Here is a 22,280-nt window from a genome sequence, read left to right as displayed (position 1 = left end):
GAGATGCAGATATTTCCAACTGCAGCAATGCTGAAACACATGATGTCTTAGTTATTTTTCTCTCTGTGCTGAGAGGCCAAAAATACCAAAAATACAAAATACTCAACACCCAGAGTTAAAGGGGAAAGGATTTATTTAGCTCACAGTTCACAGAGATTTCAGTGCATAATCAGCTGGCTCCAAGGCAGAGTAGCACATGGCAGAGGGGCATTGCAGAGGAGAAAGAGTTCATTGCATCCACACTATAGCAAAAGCAACAAGGGAACCTTAACAGTGTCTTTCTGCACCTTTTATCTTTTCCAGGCTACTGGGATTAGAGCGGTACCAAACCAAGCAGCATACTGGTTTAGTAATCGCATGCCCTTAATCCCAGCATCACACACTCTACATTCAGCCACCTATGACTGCATGAGGCTTTGGGGAGACATCTTAGACCCAAACCGTAACACATGAGTTTCAACAACTTGTTTTTCATAGTTTATGAAGCTTTGAAAATCTAAATATAGCTTTGCTTAATGGTATGGTTTTGCTTTAGAAAACATTTGTCAAGGACTTTATAAACCTCTTCTTCTCTCAGATACATTTGACTTTACTCTTTTGGAATAATGAGGAGAGACAGGGAGAGGTCCAAAATTACATAGTGATATCGTAATTTTAGATGTTTATAATGTCAGGAAGCATGTAATGCCTTCAATAACAATGTTATGGTTTATATCTAGATATCTCCCTAAGGCCTCTGTGTTTAAAGGTGGGGCTTTTGGAAGGTGATTGGATTATGGGGGCTCACGGACACCTTGCTGTTAGGAGGTGAGATCTGGTTGGAAGAGGTGGGTCACTGGGGGTTTAACTCCCTCCCTGACTTCTCCCTTGGCTCTCCTGGCTCCCTAGATGCCATGAGGTAAACAGTTTCTCCTCTGCTCCTCTGCCATGCTGTCCTGCCTTGGAGTCAGATGACGATGGACTAAAACATCTACAAACTGCAAGCCAAAATAAATCTCCTTGCCAGTGTCAGATATTGTGACTCAATGACAAGAAAGTAACTAAGACAGACAACAAATATAAATATCAAAATGTAAACAAATCGGGCCGGGCATTTAGCTCAGTGGTTTCCACCACCTGCTGCGCAAGCACAAGGAACCGAGTTCCATCCCCGTACCAAAAAAAAAAAAAAAAAGTGTAAATAAGTCATGAGTAAGTATAAATAATAGCACAAAATATACTTTTTGAACTGTGTTCTATGAGAGAGAATGTTACTATCAAGGATTAAGCAGACCTAGAACTTTAAGAGCGCGGGTATTTCACAGCACTTTTAATTTACTGCTGTACTACATGGACTGGTATTCCCCCGAATTCATGTTCACTTGGAACCTCAGAATATGTGCTTATTTGGAAATGAAGTCTACAGATATCATTAGTTAAAATGAAGTGATTATTGGACTACAGTGGGCCCTAAGACCAGTGATTAGGGTCCTTATAAAAAGGCCTAGGATCGCCAACACCCACCAGGAGCTGGGGAGAGGCAAGGGGTAATCTCCCCCTGGGACCCAGAGGAAGTGCAGTGCTGCTGACACCGTTGTGTTAAACGCCCAGCCTCCAGAACTGTGAGAGAATACATTTCTGTTGTTTGGAGCTTGTTACATTAGCCCTAGAAAACAAATGTACCCTCTCCTTCAGGGCAAGAGTCCCACTTGGACCATGAAACCTTTCCTCACCACATCTGGTCATCATTGCCTCTCTTTCCACCCATGGTCAAGTATAGACTTCTTTATTTTTTTTTGGTACCAGGGATCAAACTCGTGTCCTTGTGCAAGTACAGACTTCTTTACATTACACTTGGGGAATCTCCATGTGTAAATTAATCATTTCCTTATTTTTTCAATGCCATGTCCAATTGGTTACTTCCCTTTCTTCTTCCAAGGGGCCACAAACTCATTATTTTAGTCAAATCTGGCTTCTTCACACATTCTCCAAATAATTTCCCACCTCTTACCATTAGTTTGGCTGTTTCCTCTGCTTCCAATATTTTCTTCTGTCTCTACTTGTCAAAGCTACAACTAACCTTCAACACTGAGTGAGAGCAAATGGCACTGATCCAGGGAAATAGTCTTTTATTTCAGAGCACAGAGTATATATGGAGGTTCTTTTGATATTCAGTGTGACCTTATGTTATTCAATAGCTTCATTTATGTTTGGGTTAGTTTTCCAGTGATATTTAAATTCCTCAGAAAACAGCTTGCATCTAGAAGACACTCAGTAAGCCAGTCTGAAACAACACTGTCACAGATGGGAACTCTTGAGAGCTTTTGGTTGACAAAGTTCCAGGTACTTATGAAAATAATATTTTCCAAATTAAGTGTTTAATAAAACAAAAATTGTTTTTTCATCATTTTTATAATGCGGTGCTCCCTGGAAAAATAGAAACATTATTCACAATTCTCAGTTCTTTTATACTTAGCTGGGAGACTGTTTCAAGAATGGATAGTTAAAGGCTCAGCTGGAGATAGATCTGGGGAAAATTTATGCATAGAATTTGGAGCTCCTGTCTGGCTGTCTCCTTTTTAGAACTTTCCTCCTCACTTTCTAGCTGGTTTGGCTGTCCCAAACTCTGACTTCTGTGGGTCTGACTGAAGCCGGGTTTCTGAGTTTTAACCATCTAGTATGATGTCCCTAGGACATGCCCTGAAGCTAAAAGACAGAAATGCCTGGGAAGCTCAACCAGGTGCTACTTCCTTCTTCAGGAGGAAACCCTACTTCAGTTTCTGCTTTTTATCCCACCTCAGTGGCTGCTTTTTAGACTGTATCTAATCTTATCTATAGTTATCTCGGAAAAGTTGGTTCAAAAGCAAGTACCCAGGGCCAGGGATTTAGCTCAGTGGTTTTGCCGCCTGCTGTGCAAGTGCAAGGACCCAAGTTCAATCCCTGGTACCAAAAAACAGTGGTGAAAGGAAGTACCTGGTCATTACAGAAAGAAGACACTTGCATTCTTTAAAAATTCCTTAAGGCTGGGGAATTACCTCAGTGGTTCCACTGCCTGCCTCAAAAGTACAAGGTCTCGAGTTCAATCCCCCGTACCAAAAAAAAATTTCTTTCTTAAAACTTTGGGTGTCATTTTAAAAATTAAAAAATTTTCTTGAAATATAAAGAGCTTGAAAGTTTTCAGCAAAAGTCAAAGTCACAGTCAGTTGTAAGCAGAGGGAAGCTGATTTGAATCACTACTGAGAAAGACTCGATTGCTTTCACCTGTCACATGACAATGTCATTACGAATGGAAGTAGGTACCGGGGACCTAATCTTATGCCAAAAAAGTCTTGTGCCACTCTGGGACACAGTCTGCACTGCTGAAGCGTGATGCTCCTTTGGGCTGGCTTCTTAGGGTGTGGAGACAGAGATCCACTGCATGGCCGGGAGAGAAACTCCCCCACCCTTAGACTCTTTCCCGAAGTCACAGTCTTCCTCCTCCAGGCGCATCGCGCCTCCCTGCTCTCTTGCTGTTTTAAGGTCAAGCTGCTGACTGCTCCACATCTGCAGCTGTACCCATCTCTCCTCACCACAAAGACAGACTCACTGACCAGCACCACCTCCTTCCTCACAGCGGTCTGGACTGTGTGTACATCCAGGAAATGGGCGCTTCCTCTGGTCATATTTATATACTTATATACACGTGGAAATAACACAGGAAGGGAAGGGGTGTGCTTTAGGATGGCGGAGTCTGAATTTTATGTGCCAGACATTTGATTTACACACATTATTACTATTATTATTTTTGGTGCCGGGATCGAACTCAGGACCTTGCACTTGCAAGGCAGGCTCGGTGCTGCTGAGCTAAATCCCCAGCCCTACACACATTATTTTTAATGTTCTCCCTTTCTCAAATGAGGAAGCTCAGGATCAGAGTCACTGTTCATTCTGTTTCTACCCAATATACAGCCTCTGGGGTGTCTTTAATCTGTCAGTGTAAACTGCATCGGGAAACATGAGAAATACGTCCGTCTTGAGAGAGAGGGCTGGGCTGTGCCTGGGAGGGAGGTTTTGGGGCTGGGCGGAGGAGGGGAGGTTTACAGGTAGAGTCCTGCTAGCTGGGCCAGGGAGTCTTGGACTCTCTTATTCCTGTCCCTCTAGAAGGTCTCCTCTCAGCTTCTGTCCCTCACTCCTCCTGTCAGCTGCTCAAACACTCCAAGCTCATTTTTAAAGATGGATACACTCTGAATGATTTGGCTAATTTATTTACAAAAGTTAATTAAAGCAGATACTTTAGAAGTCTTGTGACAGTTTTATTAACTGGGTAACGTTTCAAATCATAAACTACCTCTTGGCAGTTTACCCATAAACTTAAAAAGTACAAGCTTTTCAATCCCCAAATATTGTTTATTTTGGATGAACTGGTCCAAAAGGAAAGCTGCACATGGGACTACTTTTAAAGTTATCACTTGAATAGTTATCATTTGGACAGTATTTAATGAACACTGGTACTAAAATAACTTGTATTTTGTTGCATGACAGCCTTTAAAATTTAATTTCCTGGAATAAATGTCTTGTATGGGTCATTTTTTTTCAGCATTATACAGGGATGAGTGCTGGATTTATACCCTGGGTGTGAGAGTAAGTGTGGAGAATATTAGAAAACGTATTTTGGGTAGATTACAAAAAGCCATGTGCGGCTACAAAAATTTCCATTTACTCTGGGTTTCAAACTCCACGTATTTAGAGACTATCTTCTTTTCTTTTTTTCCAGGTTCATAATTTATTGTACAAACTGAGTATTACATGATGAGTGACAGCTCTTCCAGGCACGGGAACTTCACAGATTAAATCAGATACTGTAAAATCCTAGCATGCACAATGCCCTGGGTTTGATTCCCAACACACTTACGTTGCTTTCACAGCTGGCGTTTTTGTTTTTTTAGACCTTAACTTGAAATACGAGATCGTCAGAGCAATGCCTCCATATGTGGCCAGTACACAATTCATTCTACCTGTGAGAGTGTAAGAGTTGAAATATTTTTTGATGCCAGTGAACTGGTACTGGGCGTTGGGTTCTGGACCTGCCATGATTTCAATCTCGCCAGAGCCACAAATTGCGCAGCTGACGTCCTTCAACGTACACAGCTCCCTCCACTGCCCGGCCGGACTAGAGACTATCTTCTTAATTTCATGCTGATAATTTCAAGTTAGGCAAAAAAACTGACAGTGCAACAGTCTTCCTATATGGTTTAGGCATTTTAGCAAAAGCAATTTACAAAAGAAAATCCACTTGAACTTCAAAATTTGGTTTTTAAATGATGGTTGCTATGATTCTGGTTTTAAAAAAGTTCGAAGGAATAGGAAGGCACGAGAAACAGAAGAATGGGCAAAGAAAGAGGATGGAGAAGGCAGCAGGGAAATGGGTAATTTGCAGCACGGGCAGAGGTGGTAACAGTCAGAAAAGCAAAGGAGAAGTGCCACCCAGGAAGAAAGCGCAATTGCATGTTAGGGCAGACAAACAGCACAAAGTCCTGGGAATGTTTCGAGCTTCCTAAATTTAATTCGCTTAGTACTGAGGCAGAGGCAGCTGAGACATCTAAAAATTAACAGATAACTCAAACCCTACCACATTTCACATCCCTCCAGTGCTTAAATTTTTTTACTTTAGATATTAGCAACAGCTAACAAGTAGCCCTGCTGACAGGGCTACCTTGGGTGGAGGAGACGCTGCGTAGGAGGGGCAGGGTGGAGGGGAAGTAAGCGAATGCTGGCCGAGTGCTGCCCGTGTGCCAGCATTTAACTGCACAGCAGCCTCATGCCGCAGGGACTTTCACTGTGCTCAGTAGCAAATGGGGAAACCAATGCGCAGAGAAGGCAGGGGTCTTCCTCAGCACATGACTCAGTTGGGAACTGAACCCCAGCAGTTTAACTACAGCACCTGAATGTATAATCAGTGTGCCATATAGCATTTTCCAAAATAGTATTAGAAAAATAACCAAGCTGACGAGGTAAACGGGGATTGAAAGTGTACTACACTCTCTCTCACACCTGGCTGCTGCTTGGGGCGTCTGTTAGGACAAGAGAAGAATAAATCCTCATCAGTGCTAGTCTCTACCACTCACCATTATTTTAAGCCATGGAAAATAAAACCTACCCAAAGCCATCCTTTCTTCTAAACTCAAATATGAATAACAAAAAATTAAACATCTGGATTTTTGACATATTTATTCCAGTATATTACAATTTTTACTAAATGTCAAATAATCCTCAAGGGGAACATTTTAATAATTTGGTGGCTGAATCATGTAGCAAATACAAGCCTAACTTCTTTTTTATTTTCTAATTTTAATTTACTAGTACATATACGTAGTGTATGTTTCCATTCCTGTGGGAAGTTGGTACATGTGCCCAACACATCCTAATTCCTTTTTGGTTCTCTTTCTCTCTCCCCAACTCTTGATCCCCTCCCATTTTTTCGTTCATGTCTGCAGTACATGATGTTTCCATTCCTTGTGTGGAGCTGGTGCACATACACAACCCATTCCAATTCCTTTCCTTTCATCCCTTATCTTTTGCCTCCGTTTTCCCCCTCCATCTCTTGATATCCCTCCCCTTTGAAAATGATCTATCTCCATACCTCTGATTATCTATCTTCTACTTTGCTCTTTATTTTCACTCTGGGTTTCTCATATAAGAGAAGCCATGTGATATTTAAGCTTGTGTGTCTGATTTATTTCACTTAACATTTTTCTACAAACGACTCAAGTTTATCTTTATGGCACAGTAGTACTTCATTGTTTATAAATACTGTATTTTCTTTATCCATTCATCTGTTGATGGGCATGTAGGCCACTTCCAATATTTAGCTATTATGAATTGTGCTACTATGAATGTGGGTAAACAAGTATCACTGTAATATGTTTTAACTCTTTTGGGAAGATACCTAGAAGGGGAACAGCTGGGTCAAATGGAATTTCCAGTTTTAGGTTTTCGAGGAATCTCCATATTGATTTCCATAGTGGTGGTACTAGTTTACATTCCTACCACCAGTGTAAAAGGGATCCTTTCCCACCCTACAGCCTCACCAGCATTTGTTGTCATTTGATTTCTTGAAGACGGACATTTGTTCTGGGGTAAGATGGAATCTCAGTGTTGTTTTAATTTGCATTTCTGTAATGGCCAACAAGGTTAACCATTTCTTCATGTACTTATTGGCTATTTGTCCTTCTGCAAAATGTCTATTCATTGCACTTGCCCATTTTTACACCTGATGTTAGCCAAAAGGCCGAGAGGCGATTGCACTTGCCCATTTTTGATTGAGTTATGAGCCTAACTTCTTAAACAGTTTCCACACAGAGGCTGCAGCATGTACAAATGCACACAGCATACCAGAATTCTCCCCATGTATGAGATCTCTTCAAGTCAAGTTCCCATTTTTTTTTTCAGGCTCTATTTCTATGTCACCAGTTCTAAGAGTTGTCAGGAAAGGACAGGTCTGTACGGTGCCCAAGTAACATTTCTCAGAGCAAGAGTCCTTGTCCCTCTTTAAAGGATCGGATTCTGAGAGTCACAGACAGATCTCCTAAGGACCCTGGGAGGTTGTGAATGAGATGAATGAAAATGACCGAAATGTCCAGAGCCAGCTTCCTCTCTTTCCTGCCTGGCATCTGTCCATGGCTCAGTAGGTTCAAATCACATTTTTTTGTGAATCAAAATCTAGAATTTGGGGAACTTTTCAGGGGAAACTTCTACTTTACAGGCATACAAGAAAAAATGGCTCTACCGGTTGGTGGGTGAAGCTCACAGTGAAAGAGCTCAGTGAGGCTCACAGCGCGAGGCTCCTGCCTTGGCGGCGGGTGTGAATGAAAGGCTGGCCAGCCCTCAGCCCCTCTTCTTCCCTTCAGTCCACCCACTCTCATCTGCACTCACACTGTCCACAGGAGGCTGCCGGAAAGGAGAAGGGCTTTCCCTCCCTTTTCTGAATCAGCCTTAAGGCCTCCTAACTTTCTACTCTGATGTAATTTCTCTCAAACATATTCTGTATTCTACTAGACTGTGATCTCCCTGAAGGCAGGGCCCACCTCCAGTTTTCCCTTCTGGAACTCATAGGGCCTTGCTTTGAAGATGCTAAAAAAATACTTAATTGATTCTGGGATCTGTTCTCTGAAAGCCATAGCAGATCAGTGGAAACTGTAGGACTAGACAGGCAACACATAAATCTTGGGATGTTCAAGCTTTGTATAACACTAGAGCGGTTGGAGCATTCTGCACACGCTAATGGTGTTTTTTGTAAGTCTGCTTTGTATACTCACTGGGGTCCCTAAGGTGAAGCAGGCCGATTACGCAGTGACTGTTTAGACACACATTAATCATGTATTAGGAGTCCTAAATTGAAAAGCACAGTACTCAGGAAAATATCTTGGACACAAGGCATCTATTACAGGCAGAAGTGATCTCTCACATCCTGCCATGTACATATTTGGAGAGTAAGTGTACTCTGGAGAGCTCTGTTTACTTAAAAAAGAAGAAGAAGAAGAGGATAAAAGAGAAAAAGAAGACATTTGCCTGCTGCATAGAGACTCCATGGCTTGAAAAAGCACTTGGCGGGCAGCCAGAAGCTTTGGAATTTGTATTGTCATCATGTTGGATGAGCTGCTCAATGCAAGCATGCCTTAGTTTCTCCATCTACTTCTTGATGTGTAAGAATGCTAGGTATCTGAGCAGGCTGTGGTTACAAATGTAGGCCCATAGCTCAGAGGTCACAGCTTTCCCAGGCTTGGTGCAGCCTTTGAAGAAACCCACTTGGAAACCCGTTTAGAGGGCCAGTTAGGCTTCTAGAAGGGGAAGGCTGGAGGAATGCAGGAGGGATCAGAGAAGGAAAAAGGAGGAACAAATGTTTCCTTCAGTGAAATCCTAAACCCACTGCCATTCTCTTCAAGAAAAGGGGGAACAAATCTTAGTCTGGGTAGGAAATTGGGTTCATGCTTGAAAATATGTATTCACATAGATTAACATGCATGCTCAAATCACACTAGGGTGAAAGCTGTTGACAGATCCTTGAGGGTGAGGATTCTGTACTCCCTCCTCAGCACACACACATGCATGCATGCACACGCGCGCGCGCACACACACACACACAGAGCCATTCCTTTGGGGAGGGATGCATTGAGAGAGCTATCAACTGAACCTCTCTGAAGCTTGGTCTCACCCGTGGTTCCTAAAACACAGGCAGAAGTCAAGTACTATTATTAGACAGAGTCAAGTGCCCAGCATGGGCTCAGCTTGGGACCTGGCATCCTGAGATGATAAAGAGAGCTTCAACCACAGGGCACAGCTGGGACAACCTCACCATTGAGAGCCATCTCTAGTTTCTCAGGTGGCTCACTCCAGCTGGCTTGTTCCACTGTTTTAATAACCAGAGGGATGCTGGGTGTTTAATAGTTCAGTACTTCCCCCACCATCATTTTGGTACTTTCATTACAGAAAAAGTGGCTCTGAATTTTAATAACTGGGATACACAGTCTTCAGTATAATGTCCTTTGTAAAAACAGAGGTTGATTAATCTTGGATTCTTTCCTTTAGTCATGGTATAATGCCAGATAAAACTCAGGTGGAGCAGGCAGAAGACCTACAGAGGTAAAGTACTTTAGAAACTGGTGGCATCATGATTAAGTGTACAACAGTGCCTAAGTAAAAAGAATATAGGAAATAAGAACAACGGATTTTATCAGTACATTGAGGTGCTCAAGTTAGGTCAAGAGGAATTTTCTCTTACTAAATGTTTTATGATGTAGTATTTTTTGTAAAATGAAAAATTCTTTAAAGATAAAACAATTGACGGCACTCTTAAGTGACAACTAGTAAACAGTTTGTGCTCTGGTTAAAAATCGGTTAGAGTCTTCCATGCGTCAGGTGAGATGATGTGTGTGCAAGCAGGGTGCTGTGAAATCATACCTAGATGTCCCCAAAAAGCCTCCTGTGCTCCGAGGTGGGCTTGTGGGAGATGACTGGATCATGGGAGTGTGTACCCACCAGTGGGTAGTCCACTGATGAGTATAGTTGTATGAGATGTTGGGAGATGAAGCCTGGTGGGAGGGGGGTCACTGGGAGTGTGGCCTGGAAAGGCCTATCTCCCACCTCCTCCCTTGATCCCTCTCTCTGCTACCTGACAGGCAGGCCATAAACAAGTCCCCTCTGCCATGCTGCCCTGCCTTGGAGCCAGATGACTACGGACTGAAACCTCTACAAACTGTGAACCAAAATGCTCTAGAACCTTTCCTTCTTTAATTTGTGTGTGTCAGGTATTGTGTCTTAAGCAATAAAGAAAGTACCTAAGAAACAGAGTAAAATGGTAGTATAAATGTATGACATGCTATTGCCTCTCCATGCTTTTGACTATTATATTAGGATGCTATCTTAGCCAGCTATTTAGAATGGCTCTTATCTGCTGTGGTGAGTGATATTCAGTATGGGTGAAGGGACAATTCACACGTCATTACCAAAACAATCTTAGAGTAAACAAGAACACACCTTCTACTCTTTGGAAATAAAGGAACAGCAATCTGTGACAGATTCTACTCTGGCCAGGCTTCTTGCCCATATTGCCTGGAAAATGATGCTAAGCCGAAGGTTATGGGGGCCATTCTTTCGGGCAGGAGCCTGTGTGTGCATCTGTGTTTTTCAGAGTTGCCATGGGGTTAAACTGCCACAAAGCGTCTCACCTAAACTGACCAAGGGGCTCTGTCAGGAAGGGTGAAAATCCAACAACAATCTGCTAGGCACAGTGAGCAACTTCCTCACCAGGTGGGAAAATATGGAGCTGCCTTTTTCTCATGGTTCACATAAGTAAAGATTCAGTAAATACATGTTATATCAGGAGGCCAGAGTAACACCTGCACTTATGCTCAGGCCAATGTTCTGCTATACGGATTATAGTCAACAGAAATCAAATGAATATTCTTTACCACAACTCAACTGTTCCGTATACAGCTCTAATGAGATTCCGCCCAGTGTCATAGCAGTACTTATGTAATTACTCTATATAAAGCTGCCAGCAAGGAGGGAATGAAATCTCCTTATCGGGGTATTGCAAACCAGTAACACCCTAGCAGACTCTCAGTGCACTGTGTATTTTGGATAGTTTGGGAGAGCAGCCTTCATGTCGAGCGTATGTTTGGGGGACCGAGGCTCTGGTACTGCAGACTCGCCTGAGATTTCTTGAGAAAATGTTACATGAAAAGAAGGGGAACTGCTGCTCTGAGCTGGGCTCTCGTTAGCTGGGATGGCTGAGGGATGTGTGTGGCTTGTGTGCAGCTGTGTTCAGCCAGAGGTTGCAGAAGACAGCTTTGCTGGAATCCAAGGACAGTTAATCCAGAGAAGGAAGTAAGCAGGAAATGAGGGGGACACAGACTAAAATAGTTTGTTTGGTTCCTTTAGGAAAATTGTACATCAGCAGAAAGCAGAATGAAAAAAAAGGCACAGCTGAGAAAGGCCAAACCTGGCTGTGAGACATCGTCTGAGTTGCAGAGACGGGCCTCGGGCCTCGGCCCTCCTGCTGGGGAGCCGCCTCTACTGGGGTCTGTCCTGTGGTTCCCTAAATGACTTCTTTATTGGAAGCTCTGCTTTGGACCAGGAGAAGAAAAAGCCTAGAGCTGTTCCTCGGGGCTATGGAACCCAAGACCCCAGCACGGGGATGCCCCTCTAGGTCCGTCAGTTGGGAAGATGTGGCAGCACAGTCTGGGCACCTGCTCAAGGGCTCTCAGGGCTTTCCCAGGGAAGCAGAGCTGCAAAGAGCCTGCCAAGGCAGAGTGTGGGGAGGGAGTGTGTCTGCTGCCTCTTGAGGCCCTTGACGACTGCATTCTGGGATTCCCTCCGATAATGCGGGCACGGTCAGGTCAGTCTTCCTTGGACTCTCTCTAGCAAATGTGCTCCTTACATATAAACGCCCTTCTCCTTTTCTCTTTTCCACCCACATGCAGCAGCATGAAGCCCTCACCAGAAGCCAAGAAGTAGCTGGTGCCAAGCTCATGGACTTCAGAACCAGGAGCTAAAGTAAATCTCTTCTTTATAAACTGCCAGTCTCAGACATTGTTACTGCAACAGAGAGCAGACTAAGCTGCCTTTTCTCAAGCATGGCGCCATTTTTGGTGGGTGGGGAAGGGACAGAATTGGGGAGGAAGTGTCACTCCTCTTCTACAACAAGAAGATGATCAGCAGTGAGAGGAAGATTTTGTTGGATGGCAATAGGAAAACCCACGTGGAGAACATCTGCCCTTCATTCCACACTGCTGCCCTTGTTCTGTGTGGTCAGCTTCCACAGGCCACTTGCTCACTCAGCCCACGGGTCCTTCTTCACAGCTTCCTGTCCTGTTCCTCACAACTGGTTCCCACAACAACAATCATCTCGCACCTTCACTATAATTTACACTCGTGTGTAAACATAAAGAGCACTTAGCAAGTTTCCACATTGCATCTTTACCTGTTACCTTGTTGGTGGTGTTATCTGCACTTAGGTGTGTTGATAGTAACAACCTAGTAATAATGCTTAGCACATTTTAACCCTTCAAGGGGGATTCTCAGTACTATTGTGATTTTATAGCCTCAGACACAAAATGGAGAGGCAAGGAGGATGGGTATTTTTCCTATTTTATAAATGAAGAAAAAAAATAATTCATAAGGTTAATGGACTTGCTTAAAGTTTGTGATACGGTTGAGGCCAGCTTCCAGGCTTCCTGACATTTATCTGAGGACTCATTTTATGAAAAAGCTCTGTGCAACCTGGGTGGAATGATCATTACAGAAGAACTTTGGCAGAGCTGAGCCACATGAGAGTGGAAGACAGCTACTCAGCCAAGTCTTGTCGTGCCCAGATGGAGTGAAATGTCATCAGGGAAAGGGTTATTCCATTTTCGCACCCCTTGTCTCTGCCCTGGGGCCTGGTGTGGAGCTGCAGATTGCTCCAGGTATTCTCCCCGGCCAGACGTCTCTGCCGGCACACTTAACCCAGAAGCAACACCTGCAGAAGGCTGAGGCCCAGAGCAGCTGGGCGCCCTCATCAGTGCCCTTGATGCTGTCCCTGGCCACTGAGGCATCATGAGACTGACTCAACGGCTGGACTTACAGGTCCCACATTCTGTAGTTGTTTCTGTGTGCTTTCCTACCCCTAATATATGGGTGAATGAGAGAACAAAGCAAGAGCGGGGGACATAAGTCAGATGGGTAGGCACAAGAATGATTCAGCAAAGGTAACTAGGTTGGCTTTTACTCCCCTATTACCCAATCCCAAAATGTGTAGATGACAGTGTATGTAGGGGAAGAGGGCTGACTCATCCTAGTTTGCCACATCTCCGTAACTACTGTGACACTGTACTTAGCATTTCTGTAGCAATTCTTCTTTTTTTTTTTTCTGTAGCAATTCTTTCTACACAGCTTGGCACTTGCCACATCTACTTCTCTTGACTTGAAACAGCCGTGTCTAAGAGGAAACACTCTTTGACCTTTAATAAACCTGATTCCACCATCCTGTAAGGCTTAAGAAGAAGCTGGCCTTTCTTCATGCGGACTTTTTGTGTGTGTGTGTGTGTGATACTGGGGGTTGAACCCAAGGACACCCTACCACTGAGCTACATCCCTGGGCCTTTTCATTTTAAGACAGAGTCTAAGTTGCCTGAGTGGCACTTGAGATTATGATCTTCCTGCCTCAGCCTTCCAAGGTACCAGGATTATAGGTGTGCACTGCCATACCTGGCTTGTTTCATTTTTTGAGATGGGGGTAATGGGGTCTCTCCATGTTTCTATGTTACTCAGGCTACTCTTATATTTCCTTCCAATAGCCATCTTTCCTTCCTTTAGGTGCTTGGAGCATTAAACTTTCCCCACCCTTCAGTGCTAGGGTTAAACACAAGACCTCTGCACTGAGCTACATACTCAGCTCTTTGTAATTTTGAGAAAGGGTCTCACCAAGTTGCTAAATTGACCAGGCTGGACTTGAATTTGTCATTCCCCTGCCTCATCCTCCCGGAGGAGCCCCCTTTTTTCAAACAGGTATTTCTGCAGTTGGCTCTTTCTCTCACAGCCCCCTAAAGTAGGCTTCTTAGGGCAAGGGCTGCGTCCCACTTGTGTTTACCCACTCATGCCATGGCCACAATGCCTTGACCACAGTGAGGGCCCCAAATGCTGGCCAAACAGGGGCCCCCCACCCCCCACTCTGCACAGGGTGCCTCACAGTTCCTCGTTTTCTCCCAGGCAGTCTTGAGTACCCTGAGTGACCATCTTGATAGAGAGGCAGCACCTTCATCTTTCAAGGGTGTGGTGTAGGGAAGATGGGACACACTGACCAAGAGGTCAGACTGCTGAGCTTTTGCCTAGTTCTAAACCTCTACAGTTCCAAAACGTTGACTAAACCTAAAAGGTGGTCCTAAAATTGGAGAGGGAATAATAAATATTTAAATAATGAATAAAGAAAAAGGCAACTGGGCACATTAGAGTCTCTGGGAAAATGCCAAATATACAGGGAAGGCTTTCTGGGAATGGTATAATTTAAGATGCTGTGTGAATAATGGAAGACTACTTCCTCGATAAAGTGGTGTATCTCTAGGACAACAGGGTTAGGGTTAGAAAGCATCGAGATCAATCAAATTTCCAGTTGAGTCTATCTGACAAGGAGAGTATGGCAGGGCAGTGGAAGAGTCTGAAATAAATGACAATCTGAAGAGATTACAAAAAAAAGAGACAGTGCGCTCCAAGACGATATGCAGACTTTGGAGTGAGTCGGTATGGAATCTTGGCTGCTTGTTCACTAGCTGTGTGACATTAGACAGGTTATTTAACCTTCCTAAGTTTCAGTTTCATCATCTGTATCATGAAGATATACATGTGTCTTCATGTAAGATTAAATGAGATAAATGATATAAAGAGCTTACACAGCACCTAACACTTCATTTAACAGTTATTTAGTGAATATCTCTATGTGGTAATAGTTAAGTATTTCACACAGTAAATAATCAGAATATGGAAGCTATTATAATTATTATATCTAAAAGAACTATACCTCCTATTTCCACTGCAAATCAACCCTCTGATTCTGGAACTTAAAAGAAATGGCATCTTACTATGAGTAGGTTAATTTGCTTTGGTGTATTTTGCTAAATCACAGCAAAACAAAATTTGTCCTCAGGTTTAGGTGCAAATGCAAATTAAATAACAAGAATTTTCTCAAAGTCTCAACTCTTTAACACCACCTGTCCATTATGCATAAGGGTATAATCAGAATGCCAGACACAGATCCCTTTCTACCCTTGGAAAGACATTTCCTGACCTGGTACCCAGAGAGACATCTTGAAAGATGTGCACAGGTTATGTGTCCCCTCCCCAGGGATAGTCTTCTCCTGTGGAGGGGAAACATGCTTTGACAGCTGCTTGGTATCATTAGATCAAAGCCAAGTCAACTGCTCTCTGAGGCTTAAAATAAAGTTATCATTGCCGGGGATTTAGCTCAGTGGTTCCACCACCTGCCTTGAAAGCAGAAGGACCTGAGTTCGATCCCCAGTACCAAAAAAAAAAAAAAAAAAGTTATCATCATAAACCAAAAAATACTCAGCATTTGACCAAGAAAAGAAAACCAGTGGGGATCCAGTTATCATGAGGAATTTCTTGTTGATTTTGTGAGGTTTCTACAGTGAATACCTGAAAATTTGTTGGTACATATGGTTTTATGGAGAAAATGATGAAAGGCAGGCGGCTACTTTGTGAAAAGGACCATTTTGTGTGTGTGTGTAGTGTAGCATTAAACCTAAATGAAGTTAGTTTTTGTTTAGGATACAACTTCTTAATACATTTCACGAACTATTAATCTCTAGGGGAAGTACCTTATAATAAAGGAATAATTATTCTTCCCTAAGTTATATGTTTTCTACTGGATTACCTCTAATTATCATCAACAATAAGGTAGCAACTCCGGAGACCTGTTTCCTAAGGCATGGTTCTCGTTGGTCCAAGAGAACAAAAGTCTTTTCAGAATTTCACATGGATAATGGAGAATCCATTTGGGGTTCAGATGCTGGTGGGGAGTTGCCCATGGATAAGTCAAAGATGTATGGCGAGGTACGCATTATGATTTACACTTGATCTTAGCTAAAAGGCCGAGGAGTGATCCCATTATGATTTAAATACGGAGTGTTTCCCAAAGACTCACATATTAAGGGCTCCGATGCAGTGACGTTCAGAGGTGGGCTCTAGAGAGATGACTGGATCCTGGGGCTCTAACCCACCTGTGAATTAATCTACTGAGGTAATGATTCAGGAGGGAGTGTCTAGCTGAAGGGAGTGGGTCTCGGACAGTACCTGGGGGCTGTGTCTTGCCCCTGGCCCTTTCTCTTTGGCTTCCTCTGACTCTCTCTACTTCCTGGATGCCATGAGGTGAGCAGCTCTCCTCTACCATGGCCTTCTGCCTTGAAAGCTGTTTACGTCAGGTCTTTTGTCACAGCGATGAATCGCTGACCAGCATATTCACCAATATGCGCAAAAAAGAACAATTTACAAAACCTCTCATAGCTGTACTTACCAAAATGTGAATAAAAACAAGGGCAGGCTCACACTCAGGACTTTACTGAGTAATGTGAATATGATTTAATCACACAGCATAGATCCATTTTCAAAAATGCTTGGTTTTCTGTAATCCTGTTTATTCTTAATTGACACAGTAATTTCTAGGCAGCATAAGGTATTATCTCATAAATTCATAAACCTTTACAAAGGAAATTACTTTGAGGAATTACTTCAAATGTCAAGCAACTCAAGAGACTTAATCTTGGAACTTATGTTTCTATTTTTTTTTTTTTTTTTGTACTGGGGATTGAACTCAGGTCCTTGTGCTTGCGCAGCAGGCAACAAAACCACTGAGCTAAATCCCCAGCCCTATGTTTCTATTTTTTTTTTTTTTGGTACGGGGGATCGAACTTGGGTCCTTGCACTTTCGAGGCAGGCAGCAGAACCACTGAGCTAAATCTCCAGCAATGTTTCTATTTTTTTTTTTTTTTTTGGTACCGGGGATTGAACTCAGGTCCTTGTGCTTGAGCAGCAGGCAGCGAAACCACTGAGCTAAATCCCCGGCCCAGTGTTTCTATTTTTAATGTTTTAATCCAGACACAATTTTTTTCCCCTCAGTCACTTCAAATATTGAAGGTACTAAGTCAGCTCTCAAAATGCTCATCTGAAGGAAAATCAGAATTTTTCTTCTCATTTACTTCTTTTTAAATTCAGCTACTTTGTGGAGATGTAAAGTATAAATAAAATCAAACCAATTAAAATACACATAACCTTACCCGTCCTCAAGGAGGACATCAAATCACCAACTACAAGCTAGCTCTGCACCCTGGTTCCCCTCAGCACAGGGTTGCAGAGGTGACTACCAAACACCTGTCCTGACAGAGGAAGAGACCTGGGCCCTGGAGAAGAGATAAGCCCCCCTGAAGAGTCAGCTCCTTCAGGGAGAAATAACAGATGGGCAAACAGTACAAGACCCAAAAAAAGCCCACAGCTGGTGCAAACTGAAAAAACAGCATGAGGTTTTACCCTGAGAATGACTTCTTCATGACAGGGTAGAATTGGAGAAGAAATTTTGTGCAGGACCAGTGTCTTAGTTACTTTTCTTTTGTTGCTGTGACAAAATACCCAACACCCAAAGTTAGAGGGGAAGGGTTTATTTGGCTTACAGTTCGTAGAGGTTTCAGTCCATAATCAGCCGGCTCCAAGGCGGGTGGTGTGGCAGGCAGGCCTTCCAGAGGAGAAACAGTTCATGGTGGCCAGAAGGGAGCAAGAGCAACAAGAGACCCTAATGTATCATTCTGGTCCTTTTATCTTATTCAGACTACTGGGGGGAGGGTGGTGCCAAACCAATCACTCACGTGTCGCGGCTTACTAATCACATGGCCTTAATCCTAGCATCACACATTCCAGATTTAGCTACCTTTGAAAGTGACTGCATGAGGCTTTGCGGGGACATCTAGAGCCACGCCACAACAGCCAGCCATACTGCTACAGAGAGTTTAATCAGGCACCATGTTGGGAAGGGGCTGATCATGTGGGGATGAGCCACAGAACACCTATACTGCAGCGTCACCCCAGGACGGACGTGTTGCTCTACCTCAGTGATTGGTGAGAGACTGCCATGGGAATCAGACTGGGAGAGAGTGAGGGATAGACACAGATTCTCTCAGATCCCCTGAGAAATTCCAGCTCAGGCCAGGAAGGAGATGAGGCCCAGATTCTGTGATGGGAGGCAGGTTCAACAGTGGCTTTCATTGGCAGCCGGATCTGAAGATGATGGCACTGAGTCCAGCAGTCTGCTTAGCCTCTGCCCTGCTGCCTACCTCCAGAGGAGGCCAGTGGTCTGAGGACTTCCTCTCGTGTACCAACGATGGTAGGGACGTATCTTGGCTTGGACGGGTGACTTGGACTGGCACTTACAGATGGGGGACCTTCTGAGCAGAGGGGGGACCTCACAAACCCACAGGCTATAAAGTGGGGTGGAGAGGCCTGGGACTTACTGGATTCCAAAGATTGCAGGTTCTACAAGGAAACCATTCACTTGGAAATACACAGGAATTTTTTCTTTCTTCTCTTGACCCAACTTTTTTCTCCTCTGTTGTTTTTTCTTTTGGTGGTGTTTGGAGATTTATCCCCATTTCATTATTATTATTATTATTATTATTATTATTATTATTATTATTACCATCATCTTTGTTTGATTAGGTCTTTTTTCTCTCTCCTTTTTTCATACTTTTAATTTGTTCCTTTATTTTCTTTTTTTCCTTTAGTTTACTTTCTTATTATTATCCTTTTCTTTGATGGTTTTTGGGTTACTTTTAACTAATATTACTAATTTTCCTTTTACTGCTTAATAGGATCCTTTATTTCACTTTTATCACTCTTTTTCCATCTTTCATTACTTAATTTTCAAATTATACTTTCTTCATGCTCCCATTTCCTGCAACTTCTGTGCTTACTAATATAACCATTAAGCTTTATGAATCTACAGATAATTAATTATATCTTATTACAGTTGAACATTTATATGTTTAATGGAGGGAATGTTGTTCTATTGAGCAGATAGTTACTGTAGATCGATACCTGGTTTTAGGGTTTATACCGTAACTTTAGATCTCATTTCTGTGGTTAAAGGTGATATATTATTGGCTCTTACAGTTAATATCCAGTCTGTCTTTGAGGCTACTATTTTTACTACTTTAGCCAAGGTAACATATTTGTTGCTATCAACTGGTTTTTCTCTGTATGGTAATATCTAGATTGCCTGGGGGTGATAAACAGTACTGAGGCTCATTCCTGAAAAATTGGGTACTGGATCAAATAAGCTACAACCTCTCCTGTCAAATAAATGAAGGTGGCTAGATTCTGGGACAGAGGCAAAGACCAAGAGTTAGCTACACACAAGACATCTTTGAAAAGTAGGTGTTAACTAAAGAGGTCTCTATGCTAGAGACAAAGCTACCCACTATAGTCAATCTACAAACCTTAGCATGGAAAACAAACGAAAAATAGAAACATGAGAAAACAAGGCAACAAAATACCTCCCCCAACTCTGAACTCTCCCCAAACCAATCCAGGGGGCACAGGGGGGAAGAAATCAAAAGCTAAACACACCAGAAATATCTGAAAGGGTAATAGTTCAGGTAACAAAATAGAACAATAAGGTGTTTGGCAAACTCGGAGAAGATACAATTAAATAGATAATGATCCTCATGAAAGAAATGATCAATACGTATAGAGAAGACATTAATAAGAAACTAGTGGGGCTAAAGAAAGAGATGCAAATCATGACTTCCCAGCTTCACTCTAATTCTTTTCTATTAAGAGTCCATAAAAAAGTTCCAAATAGAAATCAAGGAGATTAAAAATTCTATTGAAAGTACGGGCAGTGGAAGTGATCAGTGGAAGGACAGGGTCAGTTCTAGAAAACAGGACTGTGATTGGTGATCAAGATCAATTAACGAGATACCTTAAAATGAGACAACATGCAAATGAAACCAACAGCTGTAAAACGATGCAAGACTAATCTAAGATTAATTGGAATTAATGAAAAATCAGAAGACAGCACAAAGGGCATAAAAAACTTGTTTACAGAAGTAAAAGAAAACTTTCCACACATGGAAAAAGAATTTAACATACAACTAGGGGGGCATATAGAACCCCAAATAACCATGATCAGAAAAGAACCACCTCAAAACACATTAAAATATCAGAAATACAACAAGAAGAGAATCTTAAAAGTGGTTAGAGAAAAGGAATGAATTATACATAAAGGAAAACCCATCAGAATTACAGCAGACTTCTCAACACAAAACTTAAAGGCAAGGAGAGCTTGGAGTGAAGTGTTGTAAGCCCTAAAAGAAAATAATCCAACTCAGACACAGAGAACCTGCCAAATTATCCTTCAAAATTGGTGGAGAAATAAGATATCTTCATAATAAAGAGCTCCAAAGAAATTCATGACGACCAAACCAGCACTCCAAAAATTTGTGAAGGATATCCTAGAAAAGACAACCTAGCTCCAACAGAATGAAGCAGGTACGGTGAGCAATTAAGTAGAAGAAAAAGGGAATCAATAGCGGGAAAATAACACAATGTCAGGAAACAACCAACAGACTGAAGAGAAAACCTACAGAATGGGAAACAATTTTGCTAGCTATTCCTCAGATAGAGGACTAACATCTAGAATATATAAATAACTCAAAAAATTAGACCTCCCCAAGTAAAATACCCAATCAAAAAATGGGTGAGTGAAATGAACAGACACATAGAAGTACAGAAGGCCAATAAATACACGAAAGATGTTTGGCATTGCTGGCCATTAGAAAAATGCAAATTAAAACAACACTGAGATACTACTCTATCCCACAAGGAATGACCATTATCAAGAAATTAAATAATAACAAATGGTGGCAAGGCTGTGGGGAAAAAACCCTTTTACATTGTTGGTGGGAATATAAACTAGTACAACCACTCTAGTGGTCAGTATGGAGATTCTTCAAAAAACTAAAACTAGAAATTCCATTTGATCCAAGAAGCTATTCCCCTTCTACGTATCTTCCAAAAGAGTTTAAGATATCACATTACAGTGATACATGCATATCCATATTTCTAGCAGCACAATTTACAATAGCTAAATCTTGGAAACAGCCTATATAGGGTCATTCAACAAATTAATGGATAAAGAAAATGTGGTATTTACACACAATGGCCTTCTACTCTGCCATAAGGAAGGATGAACTCGAGCATTCACAGGTAAATGGATGCATGTGGACCATAATATTAAGTGAAATAAATCAGACACACAAGTTTAAATATCGCATGGTTTCTCTTATATGAGAAACCCAAAATATAAATAAAGGGCAAATAAAAGATAACTGGAAGAGGGTGATCTTTTTCTGAAGGTAAGGGGAAGAAGAGATGGAAGCAGGGGCAGGAAGGAAAGGAAATGGGATTTAGAAAAAGAATTGAAGAAAAACTGGAAATGGAACTTTTGCAAATGGGAAGGGGAACAAGAGTTGGAGGGAGCAGGGAGGATGGAAGGGGAACAGGACTCAAAAAGAATTCAAAGTGTTATGTCCATGTACCGACTTACCACGACAAACGCAATCATCCTGTACTGCAAACCTTTACCGGTAAAGAATGGAGATAATAAAAATATAAAATAAAACACAATGTAAGATGACACATTTTTGCCTCAACGTATTTAACATCTTAGCTACTTATAAACATCTGCTCAACCAAAGAAAGAGATTGAATAGAACAATCTCAAAAACTCAGGCAGTCTGTGACCCTGCTCCTGGGTCATGGATCCACCTAAACATCCCTAAATGTAAATGCCTTGTTGGGGTTCTTAACCTTCACTTTGCAACATTCCAAGGCAGCACAGAAAATGAAGTCTGAATCATCTTCAACTGTCACAGATGCTACACAGCACTTTCCTTGTGTGTCTGTCTGTCCCAAAAGCTTGGAAATCATGAGTCTATAAACTTCAAAAGATGTAAGAGCAGGGCCAGGGATTTAGCTCAGTGGTTCTGCCACCTGCCTCACCAGTGCAAGGTCCCGAGTTCAATCCCCAGTACCAAAAAAAAAAAGACGAAGAGGGGACTGTTAATGTCCAGCAAGAGCTGACCACTGTTAATATTTAGACTCTTTGTTCTCTGCCAGATTGGTCATACTGCACTTTTTCGTTTTTGGTACCGGCGATCAAAGTCAGGACCTTGCGCTTGCAGGGCAGGCGCAGTGCCACTGAGCTAAATCCCCGGCCCTGTACT

The 22,280-nt window shown here is 42.3% G+C and overlaps 1 protein-coding gene and 1 pseudogene across 10 annotated transcripts in view; both read right to left on the bottom strand.

The window, feature by feature from the left end:
- Positions 1 to 22,280, bottom strand: part of Frmd5 (FERM domain containing 5) — a 333,945-nt gene that overhangs the window by 67,822 nt on the left and 243,843 nt on the right. The gene's annotated exons all lie outside the window — the stretch shown is intronic.
- LOC101698929 (ATP synthase F(0) complex subunit k, mitochondrial pseudogene) lies at positions 4,709 to 5,140 on the bottom strand (annotated as a pseudogene).

This window comes from Heterocephalus glaber, unplaced genomic scaffold, assembly GCF_053883595.1.
Source record: "Heterocephalus glaber isolate CG9 unplaced genomic scaffold, H.glaber_assembly_v1.0 deba00000809, whole genome shotgun sequence".
Taxonomy (NCBI): domain Eukaryota; kingdom Metazoa; phylum Chordata; class Mammalia; order Rodentia; family Bathyergidae; genus Heterocephalus; species Heterocephalus glaber.
This window is presented reverse-complemented; position numbering and strand designations above follow the sequence as displayed.